The sequence below is a fragment of the Pan troglodytes genome, chromosome 1 (assembly GCF_028858775.2).
Source record: "Pan troglodytes isolate AG18354 chromosome 1, NHGRI_mPanTro3-v2.0_pri, whole genome shotgun sequence".
In the NCBI taxonomy this organism is placed as follows: Eukaryota; Metazoa; Chordata; class Mammalia; order Primates; family Hominidae; genus Pan; species Pan troglodytes.
The window spans coordinates 197,564,121-197,584,974 of NC_072398.2; the positions used below are offsets into that span (position 1 = coordinate 197,564,121).

Sequence of the window (20,854 nt, forward strand, 5' to 3'; positions counted from 1 at the left end):
ATTATAGTAATAGTTTCCCCTTTGGGTATTCTTTCAAAATATTTTTATTTAGTTTGAGTGTGAGAGATAATATAATGCCTGTAAGGATAGTTTAAAATGGTAGAAAACTATCATGTTTTAAGTATGTGACATTCTGTTAGCATTATGTGAATAAATTTCTGTCTCTCTGCAATCAGTTCAGTTCACCAAATATATATTATGAGACACCTATCCAATGATGGATGAATGTTACTCTTCTGGTGGCTAAAAACCTATGTATGGACCAAGTGGGACAGACTATAGAATTGGAAGAATGTGGACTTCTCTGCCAACCAGTGATAGATAGATTGGGCCTGGAAAGGGCTGGTCTGAGGTGGCCTATTAGATATGGGAACTCTAGTTTATTTTTTAATAATGAATGTTATTTTTATTACAAAAGTATATATTTTCATTATAGAAGATTTGGGGGAGAGGAATAAGCATAGTCAAGAAAAAAACCTGTTATCCTCGCACCCCGAAGTAATGCTGTTAATGTTTTGTTTTATATCCTTCTAGTTTTTTAAATTTATGAGTGCATACATTTTCTTATTTAAAAAAAGATCTTGTTACACACTCTTTCTTAAACTGATTTTATCACCTTACTATGAACCTTTTTGTGTCCTTAAATATGATATTCTATTATATGAAAGTACAATTACTAATCCTTACCAATGGGATTTTAAATCTTCAATTTCCCCTCTTGTAATGACCACTCAGGTAGCTGAATCTTTGTGAACCCCTGGGATTATTTTAAGGATAAATTAATAAACATGGAATTACTGGGTTAAAACCTATGTAAAATACTACGGCTCTAGATGTATATTTTTTAAATGTTCCCCAATTTATATGTCTTTCAGCAGTGAGTATATGAGAAAATTTGACTTCTAAGCTACTCATGATTGAACAGTATCAAACTCTGTATTTGTATTTACTTACTTGTATATTCTTGCACTCTGATTAAATTCTCAAGCTTCATGTAAAGTAGTTCTCATTGTTCGCAGTATTCAATTAGTGGTCTACAACAAGTAGGTGGGAGATGGGGAAAGAGATGAATTCCTGAGAGTCTGGTTCTCTCCTGGGGCTCTCAAGCCCTGGGATGGTAACAAGGAAGTCAAGAAGACTGGCATTTTATCGTTTTGTCCCAGGTCCTAGAGGAAGGATGAGAGATATACTTAAAACCTACTAAAAACAGGCCAGGCACGGTGGCTCATGCCTGTAATCCCAGCACTTTGGGAGGCCGAGGCAGGCAGATCACAAGGTTAGGAGTTCGAGACCAGCCTGGCCAACATGGTGAAACCCCGTCTCTACTAAAAAAAACAAAAAAAATATTAGCCGGGTATGGTGGCGCATGCCTGTAATCCCAGCTACTCAGGAGGCAGAGGCAAGAGAATCGCTTGAATCTGGGAGGCGGAGGTTGCAGTAAGCCGAGATCGTCCCACTGCACTCCAGCCTGGGTGACAGAGCGAGACTTCATCTCAAAACAAAAACAAACAAAAACAAAACAAAACAAAAAAACTACTAAAAACAGAAAGGGTATCTAATCTTCAAGAGCTTACTGTCCAGTCAGGAGAAAGAATATACATCCATGTGAAGCAAACTAGTGCAGCTCCATTTGAAGCAAACTAGTGCAAATAAATTCATACAATTCAAACTATTTTCTTATTGGTTGATGATTTAAATATGTTATTCTTTTTGCTTGTAAACAGATTCTGACGTGATGTGACAAAAATAGACCAACTGATTCACTCCCTCTCCAGCTTTCCATCACACTTAATCCAGAAACTTTCACTTCCAGTAATGGCGAGCTAGATAATTAGGATGACAAGGACAACTTAAAAAACTGAGGGAAATAAATTTTTTAAATTTTCTTACATGTACTAAAAAGCTAACAAAATAATAAAATAGGCTTGGGCCAAAATCTAGGGTAAAACAAGAACCCACGAGGTAAACTCACCATTCAAAGCCTCTTTCTCCCCCCTCACACCTTGTTTGTGCTCTGGACCCACATGATCAGGGACAGGCCAGAAACCTGACCACAGGTATCAGGAATGCCAGCTCCTGAGAAAGCTAACCTGATGACTACTTCATTGTTTTTAACTTCATCTATTTCTATGAAACACATTGATTGTACCATTTTTTTAAAGTGTTGAGATTATTAGGTATGTAAATTTGCTGCAATTGTTTTTAAATAAAAATACTCTCTCAGAATAATGAATTTTAAAAATACCTCTCTTTCTCTGAAGGCATTTACTAGTCTGAATGAAATATCTGTGTAGTCAGGCTGAGTTTTTGGTAGTCTTATAGGGGAAGGAAGACAGGAATCAAAGCTGAGAGCCTGCCCAGGGTAAGAAATCTGATAAACCACCTCCCTGTTTAATCCAGGAATCTCAAGTGCTCCACCTTCAAAGTAAGAGTGAACTAGAAGTAAACCATTACTGGAGCAGCTCAAGTTTGTGTCACTCAGGTAGTCCAGGGAACCTCAAACTTTTGACATAGGTAGACTAGGATGGTTCCATACTAGTAGTGTCTTCTGGTGCTTGACAGAAGCAAAGAAAAATCATTTCTAGAGAATGGAGCCATTATCTTAGGACATTTATTAACCTTGAAAATATTTATTTTCTAGTATAATGACCAACAGTCAAAGATAACACTTTCACAGAATAACAAGATACCCTGAGTAGTAAACAGCAGAAACAACACAGAGTCCCACAGAAACTTCAGAAATTGCAATCATGAGACAGACTGTAAAGTAACTATCCTGACTATGTATAAAGAGATTTTTAATGAGCTTGAAAATATCTGCAAGAAGGGAATCTATAAAAAGTATTGTAACAGATTGTTTTAAAACTAAATAGAACTTACAAAAGTGAAAAATATAACAATCAAAATTATGAACTCAGCGAACATATTAATCAGTAGATCATACGCAGCTGAGGTCAGAACTGAAAGATAAGTCTGAAGAAATCATCCAGAGTGTAGCAGAGAAGAGAAAATGATAGATCATATGCAAGATAGGGTAAGAGACATGCAGGTCAGAATAAGAATACCTACTAACATACCCTTATGGAAGTCCCAGAAGATAAGGAAAGAGAGTTTTGGGACAGAGGCATATTGGAAGAGATGGTAGCAGAGAATTTTCCTTAACTGATAAAAAACACAAATCCACAGATTAAAGAAGCCTAATAAATTTGTTCTTCTAACAAGTAGACCCAGGCAGAAGGAAAATTTATCTCAGATGAGTATCCCAGAAGGAAAATTAAAGGCATTTTGAGGCAAACAAAAACAGAGTTTGCCTCTATTACATCAAATGTAAATGGACTAAATGTTCCCATTAAAAGACAAAGATTGTCATACTGGATAAAATAATACTATAACTCTCTGCTGTTTACAGAAGACACACCTAAAATATGTCAGTAAGTTTTCAACTGTGGGTGATTTTGCCCTCGAGAAGATATTTAACAGTGTCTGGACTTATTTTTGGTTGTCATAACCTGGGGAAGTGCCATTGTAAACTACAATGCATAGAACTGAACCCCCCCACACACACACACAAGGAATTACCTGGCCCCAATATCATGGTTGGAGAAATCCTGATGTAAGTAAACAGAAAGTTAAAAATGAAAAGATAGTAAAGAAAATATATATCAAAAGTAAGCCCAATTGCTATGTTAATTATAGACAAAATTATAATGAGTCAGAAAATACTTCTAGAAATAAAAGGGATTACTTCAAAATAATAAATGTCCATTTAGCAGGAAAATCTAAGAATATTAAATTTATATTCATCAAATAAAATGGCCTCAAAATACTTAAAGCAAAAATTCCACAACTCTAAGGAAAAAGACAAATTCATTATCAAGGTGTTTTATATTTACATTCTTCTCTCAGCATTTGATATAAAAAGCAGGCAAAAAGCCCCAGTAAGAATATATAAGATTTGAATAACACAATTGTCAAATTTCACTAAGGGACATATATATAACACTGTACTTAACAACTGCAGAATATTATTTTCAAGCATACATGGAAGGAACAGTTATAAAAGATGACTCTATATTGGATCACAGAGCTAGTGTCAACAATTTCATAGAATTAAAACCACACATAATTATGCTCTCTGACCACAGTGTATTGTTAGCATTCAATAAGAAAAAGATGACTGGAAATACCAATATTTGAAAATTAAGCAGTACACATATATAATCCATCACAGTGGAAATTAGAAAATATTCCTGACTGATAATGAAAAATACTATATATAAACTTTTCAGTAAATAAAGCTGAGCTTAGAGGAAAATTTATGGCTTTAAATTCATCTAAAGAAGTTAGGGGAAAAAACAACAAATTAAATCTGAAGAAAGTAGAAGGAAAGAAATAATAAAGACAAGAACAGGAATTAATGAAATAGAAAACACTTATAGAGAGGATATACAAAGCCAAAAGGTGATTCTTTTTAAAGACTGATAAGACTGCTGCCGGGTGCAGTGGTTCACTCCTGTAATCCCAGCACTTTGGGAAGCTGAGGTGGGTGGATCACTTGAGGCTAGGAATTCAAGACCTACCTGGCCAACATGATGAAACCCCATCTCTACTAAAAATACAAAAATTAGCCAGGCGTGGTGGTACATACCTGCAGTCCCAGCTACTTGGGAGGCTGAGGCACAAGAATTGCTTGAACCCAGGAGGTGGAGGTTGCAGCGAGCCAAGATTGCACCACTGCACTCCAGCCTGGGTGACACAGAGCGAGACTCTGTCTCCAAAAAAGAAAAAAATAAATAAAGACTACAAATCCTTATAAAGACTGATTGAGGAGAAAAAAAGAAAGACACAGATAACCAAAATCAGGAATGAAAAGGAAGACATCACTGCCGATCCTAGAGGTATTATAAAGAATACTTTTTTAAATAAATGAACTCCAATTTCTTACTCTGGGTAAACAAAGCCCTGTCTCATCTAATTCATACATTCATTTTATACAGTTTTCTCTCTCGTCTACTGTGCAGCCATTAAACATGCCAAGTTTGTTTCTCTGATAGGGTCTTCATTACCAACTAATGCAAAGTAATGCAATGACTGTCTCCTTGTCTCAGATTTAAATATAACCTCCTCAGAAAGGCCTTTCGTGACCACTCAATCTAAGAGAGCAACCTGTTATTCTTCATATCATTCAATTTTAATTCCTTAATTAGCTCATGCTATTTACTTCATAATTGTTTGCTCCCCATTCCAGACATAAAACACATCAGAGTAGGATCCTTATCTTGCTCATCACTCTATCCCAGAGTGCTCGATAAATATTTGTTGATTGAAGTACCATCTTCTGATTCAGTCACAGAGAGGTGGGCATGAGGGAAATAAGGAAAAAAGTAGAAACAAGAAATAAAGAAAAATCAGAAACAATTTAAGACCCTATTGGGTGCAAAAGGGAAGTGGAAAGAAGAGACAAGAAAATACATAAAGGGGTTAAAAGAGAGGAAAATAATTAGATAGTATTACTGTTGTGTTTTGGAAAAACTCTTAATTAGAAGGAAAGGAACTAACTTTATTAAGCTACCTCTATGTAGGAAAACTAAATTACCAGGTGATGTGGGGGTTTTTTTTGAAAGATTTTATTTCAACTTACAGGCATCACCAAAATTATTTTCCTCATTTTCAACCTTTTCCTAGGAAGAAAAGAAAGTGAGTTATTTTATTCTATAGAAGGAAAAACAAAAGCCTATTTGTTTTAATCAAGTAAAATTGTCAAGGATGACTGGCAGTGCCATTCACTGAGAAGGAATATTAGAAGAAGTGTTTTGCAGGGAAATCATGAGTTTCCATTTTAACAGGTTAAAATTTAGATATTTTGAAATATCCAAGTAGGGGTGTTGACAAGATAATGGGATACTTCACTCAGAGGAGAGGTCTGAGCTGGAGATCTAAATCTTTGATGTATGGATGGTAATTGAAGCCATAGGCATAGATGTGAGTGTCTAGAGACAAAGAACAGCATATGAAAAAATGGGGTTTCATGGATGTATCTTAAGGAGCTCCAATATTTAATGGTTAGGTGGTACGAGACAAGCCTTTGAAGGAGACTGAGAAGGAATGGTCAGGAGAATATGGTTTCATGAAAGCCAAGGGTATTTACTGTTTCAAGGAAAAGAATGGTCAGCAGTGTTGAATGCTGCTGAGACACCAGAGAAAATGAGAATTGAAAATGTTTATTACCTTTAGTGACATTGAAGTCTTTGACCTCAGTGAAAGTAATTTTAGCAGAGTGGAGATGGAATCTGAGTCATTTTAACATCCACAGTACCTTTCCGTAGAGTAGATATTTGATATGATTTTTCATTTGCTTTACCATGAAATGTATAATTATGCAGAAGAAAGTATAATGTATATGTAGTATTTGAAAAATAAAGTGAACAACATTTATCCATAACCCAATTTAGGAAACAGAACTTTAGAAGACACCCATATGCTCCTCCCTGTTTGCATCTACCTTCTTCATCTGCCCAGATATACCACTCTTAAACTGTTGTAATAAGTTTTCCCGCCAGGTGCAGTGGCTCACGCCTGTAATCCCAGCACTTTGGGAGGCCGAGGCGGGTGGATCACGAGGTCAAGAGATCGAGACCATCCTGGCCAACATGGTGAAACCCTGTCTCTACTAAAAATACAAAAATTACCTGGGCGTGGTGGTGGGTACCTGTAGTCCCAGCTACTCGGGAGGCTGAGGCAGGAGAATCTCTTGAACCTGGGAGGTGGAAGTTGCAGTGAGCCAAGATCGCACCACTGCACTTCAGCCTGGCGACAGGGTGAGACTCCATCTCAAAAAAAAAAAAGTGGGCCGGGCGCAGTGGCTCACGCCTGTAATCCCAGCACTTTAGGAGGCTGAGGTGGATGGATCACGAGGTCAGGAGATCAAGACCATCCTGGCTAACACAGTGAAACCCCATCTCTACTAAAAATAAAAAAATTAAAAAAATTTTAAAAGTCGGGCGTGGTGGCAGGCACCTGTAGTCCCAGATACTCGGGAGGCTGAGGCAGGAGAATGGCATGAACCCAGGAGGCGAGATCGCGCCACTGCACTCCAGCCTGGGCCACAGAGCAAGAATCCATCTCAAAAAAAAAAAGAGTTTTCCCTTGCTTTTCTTTTATAGTTTTACAACATATGAGTGACTTCCTAAACAATATACTGTTATTTTTACAATATACTTTTTTAGTTTTAACTGGTTTTGAACTCTGTATAAATGGAATTATACTGTATTCATTCTGAGTCTTGCTTCTTTTGTTCAACATTATCTTTTTGAGATTTGTCTGTGTTGATACCTGAGATTGTATGTCATTTTCACTGTTGTATAGCATTCCATTGAATTAACATGCCATAATGTATTTTTACATTCTGCTTTTGATTGGTATTTGGGTCATTTCCAGTTTTTTGGTTTTTTGCTTTAAAAAGCAATTCCACCGCGAACATCATTATCATGTCACCTTATGAATATGTGCAAGAGTTTTTCTAAGATAGGTGTATAGATAAGAATAGAATTGCTAGGCCATATCATATGGGTATGTTCAACTCTATTGTGAAATACCAAACTGTTTCCTAAAGTGATTGAATCATTTTTTACTCCTACCCATTACCATTGCTCTATATCCTCCCCAGTGTTTGATATTGTCAGTCTCTAGAATTGTTGCCAATTTCATGAGTATGAAATTTTATCCTATTGTAGTTTTAATTTGCATTTTCTTGATTATTAATAAAGTGAAGTTTTTAAATGTCTATTGGCCATGTAGTATTTCACAAAAGAGAAAATTCAATTCAAGTGTGATGCCCATTTTTCTGTTGTGTCTTTTACTTTTGAGTTATAGGTATTTTTAAAATATTTTTGATGCAAATTCTTTTTGTTATGTGTGATAGAAATATTTTTTCTCAGTGTAAGGCTTGTTATTATGCCTTTGACGAACATAAATTTTTTCTTTTAATGTAGTCAAATTTATCAGTCTTGTTTAAAATATCCTTTCCTACTGTAAAGTCATTATTTTGTCCTACATTTTCTCCTAAAAATCTTGTATTTTTGTCTATTCCTCTTAAATATTTAGTCTACTTTAACTTGGGAGGTTTGCTGTGAGGTGGGAGATCAATTTCATTTTTCTATGTGGATGCTTGGTTTTCCCATACTGTTTAATGAGATGTCCAGTCCTCCCCTACTGACCTGATAAACCCATCTGTAATATAGCAAGTGTTCATAAATGTGTGGGTCTATTTTGGGAACTTCTGTTTGGTTCCATTAAGTGGTAAATGTTTAGCAACTAGCTCTTCCCACTCCTTTCCTATAAACAAAAAGTACCAATTTGTAGTATTTGCTGATTTCCATGGTATAAATACTCCCACAATGACCAGTTTCAAGCTTCCAATGTGATATCACTAAAATGCGGAGTTGGTAAGAGGTGCTAACAGTTAGAGGTCAAGAATAGGGTCTATCCAAAAGATAGTGCTAATGCCAAACTTTCTTAACTAGTAGAGCTCGATATCAGGGCAATTCTCGCATTGTCTTCTTTAGGAGTGATCTGCCTATTCTTGGTCTTTTGCATTTCCATATATATTTTAGAATTAACTTATAAAGCCTCTTTTTTTTTTGAGACGGAGTCTGGCTCTGTCGCCCAGGCTGGAGTGCAGTGGTGCAATCTCGGCTCACTGCAGGCTCCACCTCCCGGGTTCACGCCATTCTCCTGCCTCAGCCTCCCGAGTAGCTGAGACTACAGGTGCCTGCCACCACACCTGGCTAATTTTTTGTATTTTTAGTAGAGACAGGGTTTCACCATGTTAGCCAGGATGGTTTGGATCTCCTGACCTTTTGATTCGCCTACCTCGGCCTCCCAAAGTGCTGGGATTACAGACGTGAGCCACCATGCCTGGCCCAAGATGGATATAATTTTTATGTTACAAAAAGATTTATAATTGTACTGGAGTCTGTTAACCTTCAGACAATTCCTTTAATGCTTTTATTTATTTATTTATTTATTATTTTTAATGTAGACAAGAATGAGATGATGATGCATTGACATACCTCCTTTTTTACTAACACAAAGGGCAGCTATCTGAAGCACATTATTCCAACATGGATCTTTTCAGTTAATAATATATCTCAGAGATCTTTCCTGTCAACATGTACAATTCTTACTCTTTAATGCTTTTGTACTTACTATACTATTTTAACTGCTTCAGAGTATTCAGTTATGTGCATATGTATAGATGTGGATGTGAATGTGTGTGTGTGATAGTGGTTAAGAGCTTGAGTTCTGGAACCAGACTGCCTGTCCCAGAATCCTGCTCTGACACCTTCTATGTGACTTTAGAACAGTTTCTTAACCTCTGTGAGTCTCATTTTCCTCATTTATAATATGGTCAAAGTAGCAATGCCTATGTCATGGAATTGGTGTGAAGATTAAATGAGATAATTCATGTCAGGCATTAGAGCCTGGCTGCTACACAGTAAGTGCTTAATAAATGTTAACTGCTAGCGTTTTCATTCTTGCCTTTGCTGCTATTATTATTCCTAGTACTGCGCTACTGATAAATACTTGATTTGTTTCCAGGTTTTTGCTATGACAAACAATGCAGTGGTGAATATCCTTGTACATAGATCTTAAAATAACTTGGGGGATGTGTATCCCTGAGTGCAAACTCCTATAAACAGAATTGTTGGGTCAAAGAGTATGCAGCTAAAAATATTGACAAATTGCCCTCTAAAACAGATATTCCAAATTATATTCTTACCAATCGTATAAGAAGTATATTACTCACCTTACATCAGCCCTCCGTATTATTAAATTTCTAAATGTTTACCAATCTTATACTTAGTTTGTCCTGCATCTCTTTAGATATGAATGAGATTAAACATCCTTTTATAGGTTTATCACTTTTTTTTTACAAATAATAATGAACTACTTGCTCATATCCTTTGCCTATTTTCTACTAAGTTATATCTCTCTTTCTTACTGATTTCTAAGAGTCCCTAGTGCCTTATAAATAAAAATACTGACCTATCAATTTCCAGAAACATAGTTTCTATGGAAATTAGATATAACTGAATTACTTATATTCACTTGATTTTATTTTGTAAACATTTTAAAGCTCCCCCAACCCTGCCCCCGCCAGTCTCTTGAGCATTCCTACCTAAAGTCACTTGGGGTCAGGGACTGTAACTTCTATTCCTTTATTTCCACTTGTTCCCTTTCCCTCTAGTAGCACCGGGCTTCTCTGCCAAATTCAGTGACTGGTGGAGGGGCCTTGCTATAGAAATTTCAAAAGAGTGGATTGAGTCATGGTCCTGAAACATAAGCCACACATTAGGTTATGTGAAGGCCTGGAAAACAAGAAAACATGTCCAGAGGCTAAGCAGGCTCCTTCTATTCTATGCACATCTCCAATGGCAAGACGCTTAAGTCTATTTTAGCAAATAAGAAGATTGACCTGTTCGCATGGCATCTGACAGGAAAACGTGGAGCCAAGAACTTGGAGCTTTTTGGAATCCATTCATCTATAAATCTGTGGCTCTTTAGAACTTTTTCCAAATGGGGGCAGTGATAATGATAATGTGACTATAATGTGGCCCTTGTGAGCTCAGTGCCCAAAGTAATAATACTTCCAGCACCTTTTGTAGGGCACCTGCTCTGTGTGAGTACTATTCTAGAAGTCTTACACACATCCTCTTTATTCCTTGTAGGGTCCCTTCAAGGATTGTTCTTTCTACTTTAAAGATAAGGAAACAGTGACTCAGTATAGCATAGCACCTTGTCCTAGTCACACTCATAGTGCAGGACAGAGGTGGATCCTATTCAGGCCTGAATACCCCAACCCCACACACTGTTTTGTTCTACTGTTCACTTTGTACATCTGTAGTAGAATTTTTCACATTTTGCCTTGTATATAGTTTCATTATTCTTCCAATACTGTAAAACTCCTTGAACTCTGGACCCAGACTGCCTGAAGAAAGAAACCGTGTCTTTTTCACCTACCCTCCAAGCAACAATCAGCAAGGCTATCGAGGTCAACTGGACTTGCCCCAAGAACACTTCATGGTCAATGTCTGAGTCAGGAATTGACTTTAGCCAACTGTGCCCTCTGTTGTGAAGCCATCCTAGAAACCAGTGCCTCCCATCTGTGTGTGCTTTCTAGCTCTGAAAACTACCAAAAAGTCCCTGTATCTACTGGAATATAGCTTTGGGAAACCAAGAATGCCTGCAGCCCCTCGTTCAGCAGGTACTTCAATGCAGAGGACCAATGTGGGCAGAACTGCACTACCAGCTTGTGAATGAATGTTCAGATGGGAAGTGAGCATCTTTTCCCTTATGTTTTGTGCTAAGAATACTGTGGTGTTCAAGCCCAGATACTTTAAGATACATAGACATTTGGAAAATAAAGAAAAGGACAAATGAGAAAATAAAAATCAGCAGTAACACTATCACCCGAAGCAGCCATTGTTAACGTTTGGTATCTATCCTCCCAGCTAAGCTATACATTAAGTAACATGTACTTAACAATGGGATTATATTATGCATATTACATTTGTAACAAGCTTAGTGCCATTTTGATTGGTTATTCCAAATCTAGGGGAAGCCTATTAGACAAAAGTTCTCTCCTTCCTCTGGCTGTGATTTATTGGGGGTAGAGGTGGGGTTTAAATCATAATTACACTTACTTAATGTCATTTAAAATGTTGCAAAGCACTTCACATCCTGCTGAGGAATCTGATAGTGCTGAAGCAAGACCAGAGTCTACATCTGCACTCAAGCCTCAGAGCCTTTCCACAATGCTTTTCAGTTTCAGGTTTCAGGAGCAAAGAGAAGCAAAAAGCAGTGCTATCATAAGCAGGGCTAGATGATCTAATGGCAGAGCCAGATGGGGTCTTGTTTTTAGTTGCAATCTGTCTGAGGCATTCTTGTAATATTATTTAACAATTAATTTTTAAGTATTTTTTTTACATGCACAGGGAACAAAGTCCAAAAGATTCAAAAGAGTATACGGTGAAAAGCATGCCTCCCCCTACTCCCCGGGAGGCATCACTGTCTGCGATTTCTTGTGTATCCTTATCTGAAGCATTTTGAGTTCAAAGGGCAGGCAAGCATTTGCAGAGGTCATCAAGGGTATTTTCCTTTGTCGCATCAGTATTCTCTGCAGAGGTCATCCTGGTAACCAGGCTTCATAACCCCCAACAATATTCCAAAGGAATATCTCCTTTCAAAGTGCATGGTGGATGTATCCTGAGGCAGGGCCAAAACCACCCACTGAGACCACCCCAAACAAAGAGGGCAGAGAGCTGCCGTGCTGCCAGAGGAACAGACTCAGGAGGGCCACAGCTGAATCTGGACCAGTCTCAGAGTCAGGAGACCGAGGCCTCATCTGGTCTCTGCCATGGATGGACTGTAAGCAAGTTACTTAACCTTTCTGCGAAGTCTCCTCCTTGTCTAACAGGGTAAGATTATAATTAAGAGGATGGCTCAAAACAATTCCTCTTAAGCTTTAATGTGCACGTGAATGACCCAGGGGATCTTGTTGCAATGCTCATTCAGATTCAGCAGGTCTGGGGTGGGGCCCAAGATTCTGCATTTTCAACATGCTCCAAAGACTCAAGAAGTGGCCCTCAACTACTGGCCTGTGACCTGTTCCCAGGACTAAGCACCTGGTAATGTTTACTTCAGAGCTGAGCAGCTCCCTCTGGAGAACCCTGGCATTCAATTTCCTAAGATTTTTATTTGGCCTCTGGTGCCTGGTGATGGTGCTGCTGCCAGACCCTGTGCTGAATGCTCTGAATATATGGTTCCTCTCTTCATCCTCCCAGCTACTCAGTGAAGTAGGTGTTGTGATTATCCCCATTTCACAGATGAGGAAACTAAGGCTTAGAGAGGTGAATGTGCTCAAGATTACACAGCTGATAAGAGGCAGAGCAGGCCTTCCCACAGACCATCTGATTCCAGACTCCTCGTGTTAACACTAAACCAAAGAGCGAGTGGCATTCTCCGTTTCAGCCTTGAAAGTGAACACCACAGGAAGTGCTGTACCAAGGGGCCTCCTCTTGTGTCTGTGTGGGAGGAGGACACTGCTGTCCGTCAGCTCAGAGTGTCTCCTCCAAAGAAATGCATCTCAGCTTGCAAAGCCTCTACCTCAAATTTTTGTGAAAACTCTTCAAGGATTCTGACCGCAGCTCTTATCAGTTACGGGGCAGGAAGCCGCCTTCCACAAGCCACCCTCTCCCCATACGAGAGGGTTCCTTGGCTGTGAACAGCACTTAGATTGTGTCAGAGGAAGGCCATGGGCTTTAACAGGCCACATCCATTTTCATTTACCTTCTGAAAGAAGATTAAGGAGAAAATTCAATTTTGCCTAATGCCTCCCCCAAATGGCTAATTTATATGCTAATTAGCAAGATAGGGATCGATGAAACTGGTAATCAATATGATATCCAAGGCAATGGTAATGAAATTCATTCTGAGATGCACTGGCAGTGGAAATGAAGCAATTATGCAGAATAAATGGGATAGCTCAGGGAATAAGGGCCCCAGATTGCACTTGACTGCATTATTTCCCCTTTTACCCCTCCCCTCACCCTTCCCCACCCCGTTAAAATCAACTGTCCATTCAGGTCCTTTGAGATACCACGTGCCAGCTTCTCCCTCTCCAAATACCTGATCCTGCATTAACCCTGTGGATTTGTGGCCCACCATGGGGAAATGCTACAGAAAACAGCAGGCTCTGAGAAGACTAGGGATACAAACCCTGGAGGAGAAGCAGGGGCTGAATAGGGGCTCTTAAGCCATAGACTGAGTGGTGAATTCGTACTTTACTGTCACACCTACTGAGGTTGGCTTAAGGTTTTTTAATTCTAAAGCATTATAGATACCATATTGCCCAAAATTTCCACGACTGTCCTAATTTCAAATATTTTGTCCCATGAGGCCATATGTTAAATGACGTGTCCTACATAAGTCCAGTGATAAGTAGGCCACAGTGTTTTTGTATGATTTAGCCTAATACTAGGAAGTCTTGTTTCAATCTGGACATTTATTCCAATGTTTCAGATATTTTGGAGGAGAGGGGAGAGGTGTGATTGCAATTATCTCTGGAGATTTAGGGGCCCTATAGTATTCATTTCACACTTTTCAACTAAGATAATTGAAATTTGTCTTTTACCCCAATGTCTGCTCATTGGAATCGCCTGGGTAATTTGTCCCCAAATTTTCTTATGAAAAGTTCTGAACATACCAAAAAGTTGAAATAAGTATACAGTGAATGTCACATGTATCCTATCCAGATTCTACAATTAACATTTTACCATACTTGCCTTATCACATATCTGTCCAACTGTCCATCCCCCTATACATCATCAGTTCATCTTTTCTTAATGCATTTCACAATAAATTGCAGGCATCAGGATACTTCAGTCCTAAACACTTCAGTATGTATATCATTAACTAGAGTTCAATATTTATTTGTTTATTTTTATCTTAAGGTAAAATGTATATACAACAAAATGCACAAATTTGAAAAACACTATTCTGTAAATTTTGACAGAGGCATGCATTGATGTAGTACAAATCCCTATCAACATCACCCCAGAAATTCCCTCTTCCCCCTTCCCAGCCATTCCCCACCCCATACCCCACAGAGGCAACCACTGCTCTGATTTTTTTCTATCATAGATTAACTTTATTCTAAGAACTCCATATAAATAGAACCATGTAGTATGTACCCTTGTATAAGGCTTCTTTTACTCAGCATAGTATTTTTTAAATTCATCCATGTCGTTGCACATATTAATATTTTGTTTCTCTTTATTGATGAATAGCATTCCATTGTGTGGATATACCACAGGTTTGGGGGCTATTATGAATGAAGCTGCTATGAACGTATTTGTACAAGACTTTTTATGAACATATGTTTTCATTTTGCTTGAGTGAATTCCTAAGGATGGAATTTCTGGGTTATAGGGTAGATGAATGTTTAGTTTTATAAGAAATTGGCAGACTGATTTCCAAAGTGGTTGTGCTATTCCTGGGAAGTGCTTTAAAAACGCTGTTTTGGCTGGGCGTGATGGCTCATGCCTGTAATCCCAACACTTTGGGAGGCCAAGGCAGAAGGATCACTTGAACCCAGTAGTTTGAGACCAGCCTGGGCAGGAAAGCAAGACGCCATCTCTACAAAATAAAAAATAAAAAATTAGCCAGGTACAGTAGTGTGTGCCTGTGCTTCGGAGGCTGAGGCAAGAGAATCACTTGAGCCTAGGAGTTCCAGGCTGCCGTAAGCCATAATTGTACCACAGTTGTACCACTGTACTCCAGCCTGGGTGACAGAATAAGACTTTGTCTCAAAAGAATAATAATAAAATAAAAACATTGCCTCTCTGCTCCCCCTACCAAAAAATTCTTAGTTAATTAGTTGATCAGGAGTGGGGCCCAGGCATTGGTGTTTCCAGCATGCACTGCTGTGGTTCTGATTTGCAGCTGGAGGAGAGAGTCACTGAAGGTTTAACATTTAACTCTAGTTTAAAGACCTTTTGGTGCCTATGATAAGTGCAAAAAGTTGACTTTTTTTTTACTTTGAAAACTGGCTTTCTGTTGCTGTTCCCCTTTTTCCTTTACTTTTTTTTTTCTTTTGCTGCTATAAAGACTTGATGGTGTTCTTGGATTATTTGGACATCAGAGTTCACTTGAGTCAAAAGATCTGCTTTTTAATCCCAGTTTTGCCACTTTGTAACTGTATAAGTTTGAGCAAGTTACTCATCAGTGTCCTTTTCTGTAAAATATGGTTTCTATTATGTATTCCAAGGCTATGAGGATAGAAGTGCCTGACTCAAAAATTTTCTGAAATTTATTATAGGACAGGAGTGGAAATAGAGCTATCCATTGCCCTCCCCAACCCCCAGGATACGTGAGATTCCTTAACTCTGCCTTTCTGAACAAAGGCAGATTGACAGTTCTTTTCTTTGGTTCTATAATATGGCTCTGGATGTGAGGCTGTGAATGTCAGAGGTTGGAGAGCTGTCACCACTTCCTTTAATGATTGGAGTATAATTACCTATTGTCTTACTAAAAGTATGTAAAACTCCAAATCAGTAGGATAGGGATTTTGAATTGGTTTTCCATTCCTGATGGTGATGTGGGCTGATCCATCTCTTCGTTGTCCCCATGTAACCCACAACACATCTTTGCAAGACTGCTGGGTAGAGTTGGTATTAAGAGAACAGTGAAGAGCTGTGCAGCAGCTGAGGTCATCGTTTATTCTTGCCTTCATTGGCTCTGGATTACTGAGCATCAAGTCAATAACAACAATGACAGCAAAATCAACCTACCTTCTGAAGCCTAGCCTGCTCACTCTGAGGAGACAGGCTTGGAGACTATCTCCTGAGTCCACTTCATATGGTTCTGGTCCACACAGACTGCACTGGTCCCTGAGCACAGAAAGTTGGTGTGTGTGGCTCCTGACAAGATTTACATCAAATGCTCAGTACTTGTTGGAAGAAAAAAACAAAAACAAAAACAAAAAACCTCTTGAAAAGGTCTTATAAGTGATGTGGCTTCTCTCATTGTTTTGTTCAACCATTTAAATGAGGATTTTCCAGTCAGCACCAGGAAGAATGCACTTGAGGCCAGCATGGGCACAGATGAGGCTTCTAAATCAGGGTAGAAGTGCCAGGCTTAGCTCCTTTCTAAACAGGAGGGCTGAGGATTCTCCATCACATCCTCCCAGACAACTACTGAGCATGCAGCATGCATTCTTTGCCTTCCTAGGAAGTAGGAAGGTAGGGTTTTCAGAGTATTCGAGGTTGCTCTGGGCGCCAGTTATCAGTGATAACTAACAAAGATCCAGGGAAAATGATGGCTGCTAATGAGCTTCTTTTCAAGTTTATGGCCTCCCTGAGTGTCTATCTGTGGAACTCTCATGCTTTTGTAAGGGGGTACAGGATCGAGGGGACAAGGGAAGGGATCAGATGGCCTGCTATCTGAAGCATGTGCCTGGCTTCAATAGTCCCCTTTTGGGTTGGTTTATTCTGTAATGTGTCCCCTGAGAAGACAGACTAAGCAGCCTGGGTTACCCTGCAATTTCTCCAAACTATTTGCATGAAATACTGCAGGCAAAAAGCCCAGCCCCTGATTGGCTGTTGCTAGGTAACAACATAATCATCAGGAAATTAGGCTGTCCTTTTTTTTTTCCCAACACGGAGTATGTGTGTGATTGCAGTGTTGTGCAGGAAGAGAGAGGGAGTGGAACAAAGACAGATAAATGGGATGATCTTGAAGGCGGGGACACCACAGCCACAAACCTGCATCCCACGGTAGGACAATCTGCTTTGGGTTGGGCTCTTTACTCAGTCAAACCAATATTGGTACATTTTCCTTTTTATAATAATGGCAAAGCTAGGAGGGCCCTGCAGACAGCAGGAACAGGAGCTATAATAGAAGCAACTTTGAGATTTGAAGTGCTTTTTAGAAGCAAGAGGTAGTATTTAATATGTGGGAATGACTCTAGTGAAGTGAATAAACGAGTGTGTCTGGAGAATGTATATAGGCAGATAAGAATCCATTAGTATGGCCGTAGAGCACCTGCAAGGAACAGAACGTGAGAATGCGCATGTGAATGAGGCATAACAGAAAAAACAAGCATGCTTTAAGATAGGAAAGGGAGCCCATAAACTGAAGTTTAGAACTGTGTCTGTTATGACTCCGCCAGTGTTTAGCATGTGGACCTTGCATTAGGACCTCATAGACTAGACAGGTGGATGAAGAGGCAGCAGTCTAAAGAGAGCATTTGTGTATGTGCATGTGCATGTGTGTGTGTGTGTGCGCGCACGTATGTGTGGACACAGCTGAAGCACCTAGTTCATTTTCAAGATTGTGTCCTGAATAACAGTGTGCAGAGCCCTGGCAAGTACACAGCCACACCTGGATGCTTCCACTGGGTAATGAATATCCATGAAGACCGTTAGCACTTTCCTTTCCCTCTGTGCTAGCCCCAGGTGGCTTTCTCGCCTCTAACCTCCCTTATCTTGCCTTCCTTTTGAGCTCCCTAGCAATGACCCTGCCCTTACACTAGAGCCTCAGTTGCAATACAGCATACTTCATTGGCTTGCTACAACCCCAGCCAAGCTAATTGCCTTTTGCCATTCATTGTCTGCCAGATTAACGACTCCTCGTGTGTCTGGTTGCCCATTGCCTCCTCTGAGATTCCTCTGTGTACTCTCTCTGGCTTGTCTTTCCCTTCTTCTGTCTCCTCAGCTCAGCCTCTCTGAGCTCCACATCTGAATTTTTGGAAGGTATTTAATTTAAATGATAAAATAGAAGCACTGCCTTTTTTTTTTTCCTGATCAAAGGGAATAGTATTAGGCATGATGCAGAGGGGACCATTTTGTAGGAGTGGTAAAAAATATGCAGATGTATCAGAAACAAGGCAGAGTATGTGCCAATAACCAAGACTCAGAAGAAAAGATCTTCCCAAGCATACAGTCCCCTACAGTGATTTGCTGTCTCCAGTGGGTGAGCCTAACAAGGCTCAAAGCTCCTGCCTGAAAGAAAAAAGCCATCACTAACGTACAGTGGCTCAAATCCCCTTTCTGAGTACATGTACTAAATGGAATGAACTTGATGCTCTGCAAAGCCTTTAGGACTTGAAGTGCAGATCATCTTCCTCTTCTCCAGTGGCGACTTTCATTACCTTTTAGTTCTCAAACATTAAAATAGAGCACAATCTCTGTTCCACTTCTGCTTCCCCACCATTCTCCAAGACAGTGGTTCTCAAAGTGTGGTCCCAGGACCAGCAGCCTCAGAAGTCTGGGGATGGGTGGGGCCCAGCAATCTGTTTTAACAAACCCTCCAGGTGATTTTGTTGTGTGCTCAAGTCTGAGAACCACTGTGGACCTGAAAATTTGCATTTTTAATAAGACCTCACTCTTTGAAAATCTCTGCTCTAAGAATAGAAAAGAGGGGACAATGTGTGATGAGAAAGATCTCATTCCACCTAGAAAGCCCCCTCCCCATTTCCGAAGTCCCGATCGAACCTGTCTTTAAAGATCCACCCAAATGAAACTTTAGCTGATGCAAGTGAAAGTTATCCCTTGACAGCTTCCTGCATTTCAGGGGTGCACAAACCAAGGGCCAAATCCAGGTCACAACTTGTTTATGTAAGGCCCTCAAACTAAGAATAGTATTTACATTTTTTTAATGGTTGGAGGGGGTGAGGAACCGAAGAAGAATGTGCAGCAGAGACCATATGTGGTGTACAAGGCCTAACCTAGATGTCCCTTTACAGAGAAAAAAAAAAAAATGCTGACTCCTGTTATATTTATGTGCTTTTCTTATTTTTCCTCTTAAACTGTTAACTTCTTAAAAATAGAGTCAATATCCAAGTCATGTTTGTATTGCATTCAGTACCAAACATATAGTAATTGTTCAATAAATATGGGAAGGGGCAGATGGTGGTGGTTGGGCAGCTGACAAGTGTTGTGGGAATCCAAAAGAGATGGACTTTTATACTTGACCACTTTGTGGCTGTCCTATCCATAAAATAAGAACAGTGTTTTTCTCCACCTTAAGTAGATGATGAACATCCAGAAGTTCATACTAATGGAATTTACTCTAGTAACTAGATGGTGAAAAGCAGTTGGGAGCTGCCCTGCAGCTTGAAAAACAAGATTAGTATTGAAAATGTCCATAAATGGATAAGTTAAAAATAAGCAAAAAGCTTAAAATTTCAGGTGGATTTCTGATGTCCAGTAAAAAGTTTTCACGGAATTATATGCTACCATGGTTAAAAGAGCCCCTAGTGATGATGCTGCACGAATTCCACCTGCCCCATGGTTGCCCAGCCTCTGCTTGAACCCCTCCACTGACTAGGAACTCACTTCCTCACAGCCAGCCCCACTCTACTTTTTAAACAGCTCCAGTGATTAGGAAGCACTTCTTTTCTATTCAGTTGAAATCTATCTTCTTATAATTTCCACCCTGTAGTCCTAGTTCTGCATACTTTAATTTCAAAATTAGCTACCTACGTTTCATAAATACGATAAAAGAAGTGGGGTAGAGTTATGCTTGACTGGAAAGAATGGGAGGTTGAGGGGGACCTATCCATTTAGATAATTTTCCCCTGCAAATAGGGAACAGGTTAGAAATACAAGAAGCTAAAAGCCAAGATGTATGCTAACAGAGGAAAGGCAAACTTACGAGTATAAAATGGAATAGAACATTCCAAATACGGCAGGAAGCAAAAGGCCGGTGGTCACAGTAGATCACAGGCTGACCACAGATGTGCATGCTATGTTTCTGCTAGAAAGGAATGTTAATAGCAATTAAAGGCTATTATTTGGGGCAAATGAGGGTAAGGAGGCCCCAGAGCTAGGCCCAGGGGACTCTGGAATTGCTTTGTGATTCCAGAGCTATGAAACAGCTGCCAGGACAAGTTGCCAGGGCAGAAGCAAGCAGGAGGAAATGTCCTGGGAAGGGCTGGGCCCTCTAAGTGGTGGCTGGGCCAAAGCAATGAGGCCTTCAAAAGGGAACGGTCCCAAAGAAGATGGAGGAAAGGAGTAGAGAAAGGAAGCTGGAAGTTCAAGTTATACTCCTGTTTATAATGTAATGTAGGCTTAAGATTAATCCAAACACCCTGAGAACTGATGAAGCATTGCATGAACAATATCCCCAAGAAGAATGTGTATTGAACATTCACTGCTCTGGATTTCTAAAATGCTTTTACTGCACAGAGCTTGGAGTTGCGTGGGGGATTGAATCTAGTAATAGCAATCACCAACTAGCTTCGTCTCTTTCGCACCCCCCACACCCTGCCAAACACCCACCACATGCACAA

General features: G+C 39.6%; 1 protein-coding gene across 8 annotated transcripts in view; it reads left to right on the forward strand.

The window, feature by feature from the left end:
* PHC2 (polyhomeotic homolog 2) overlaps positions 1-20,854 on the forward strand; it is a 107,563-nt gene that overhangs the window by 21,085 nt on the left and 65,624 nt on the right. For 2 of the 8 annotated variants that reach the window (XM_009453278.3, XM_054665557.2), the window contains exon 1: positions 17,233-17,336. The exons of the other annotated variants lie outside the window; for them this stretch is intronic. The gene's annotated coding sequence lies outside the window, so the exon portion shown is untranslated. Of the gene's footprint in view, positions 1-17,232; positions 17,337-20,854 lie in introns of those variants that run through there. 8 annotated transcript variants of the gene reach the window in all.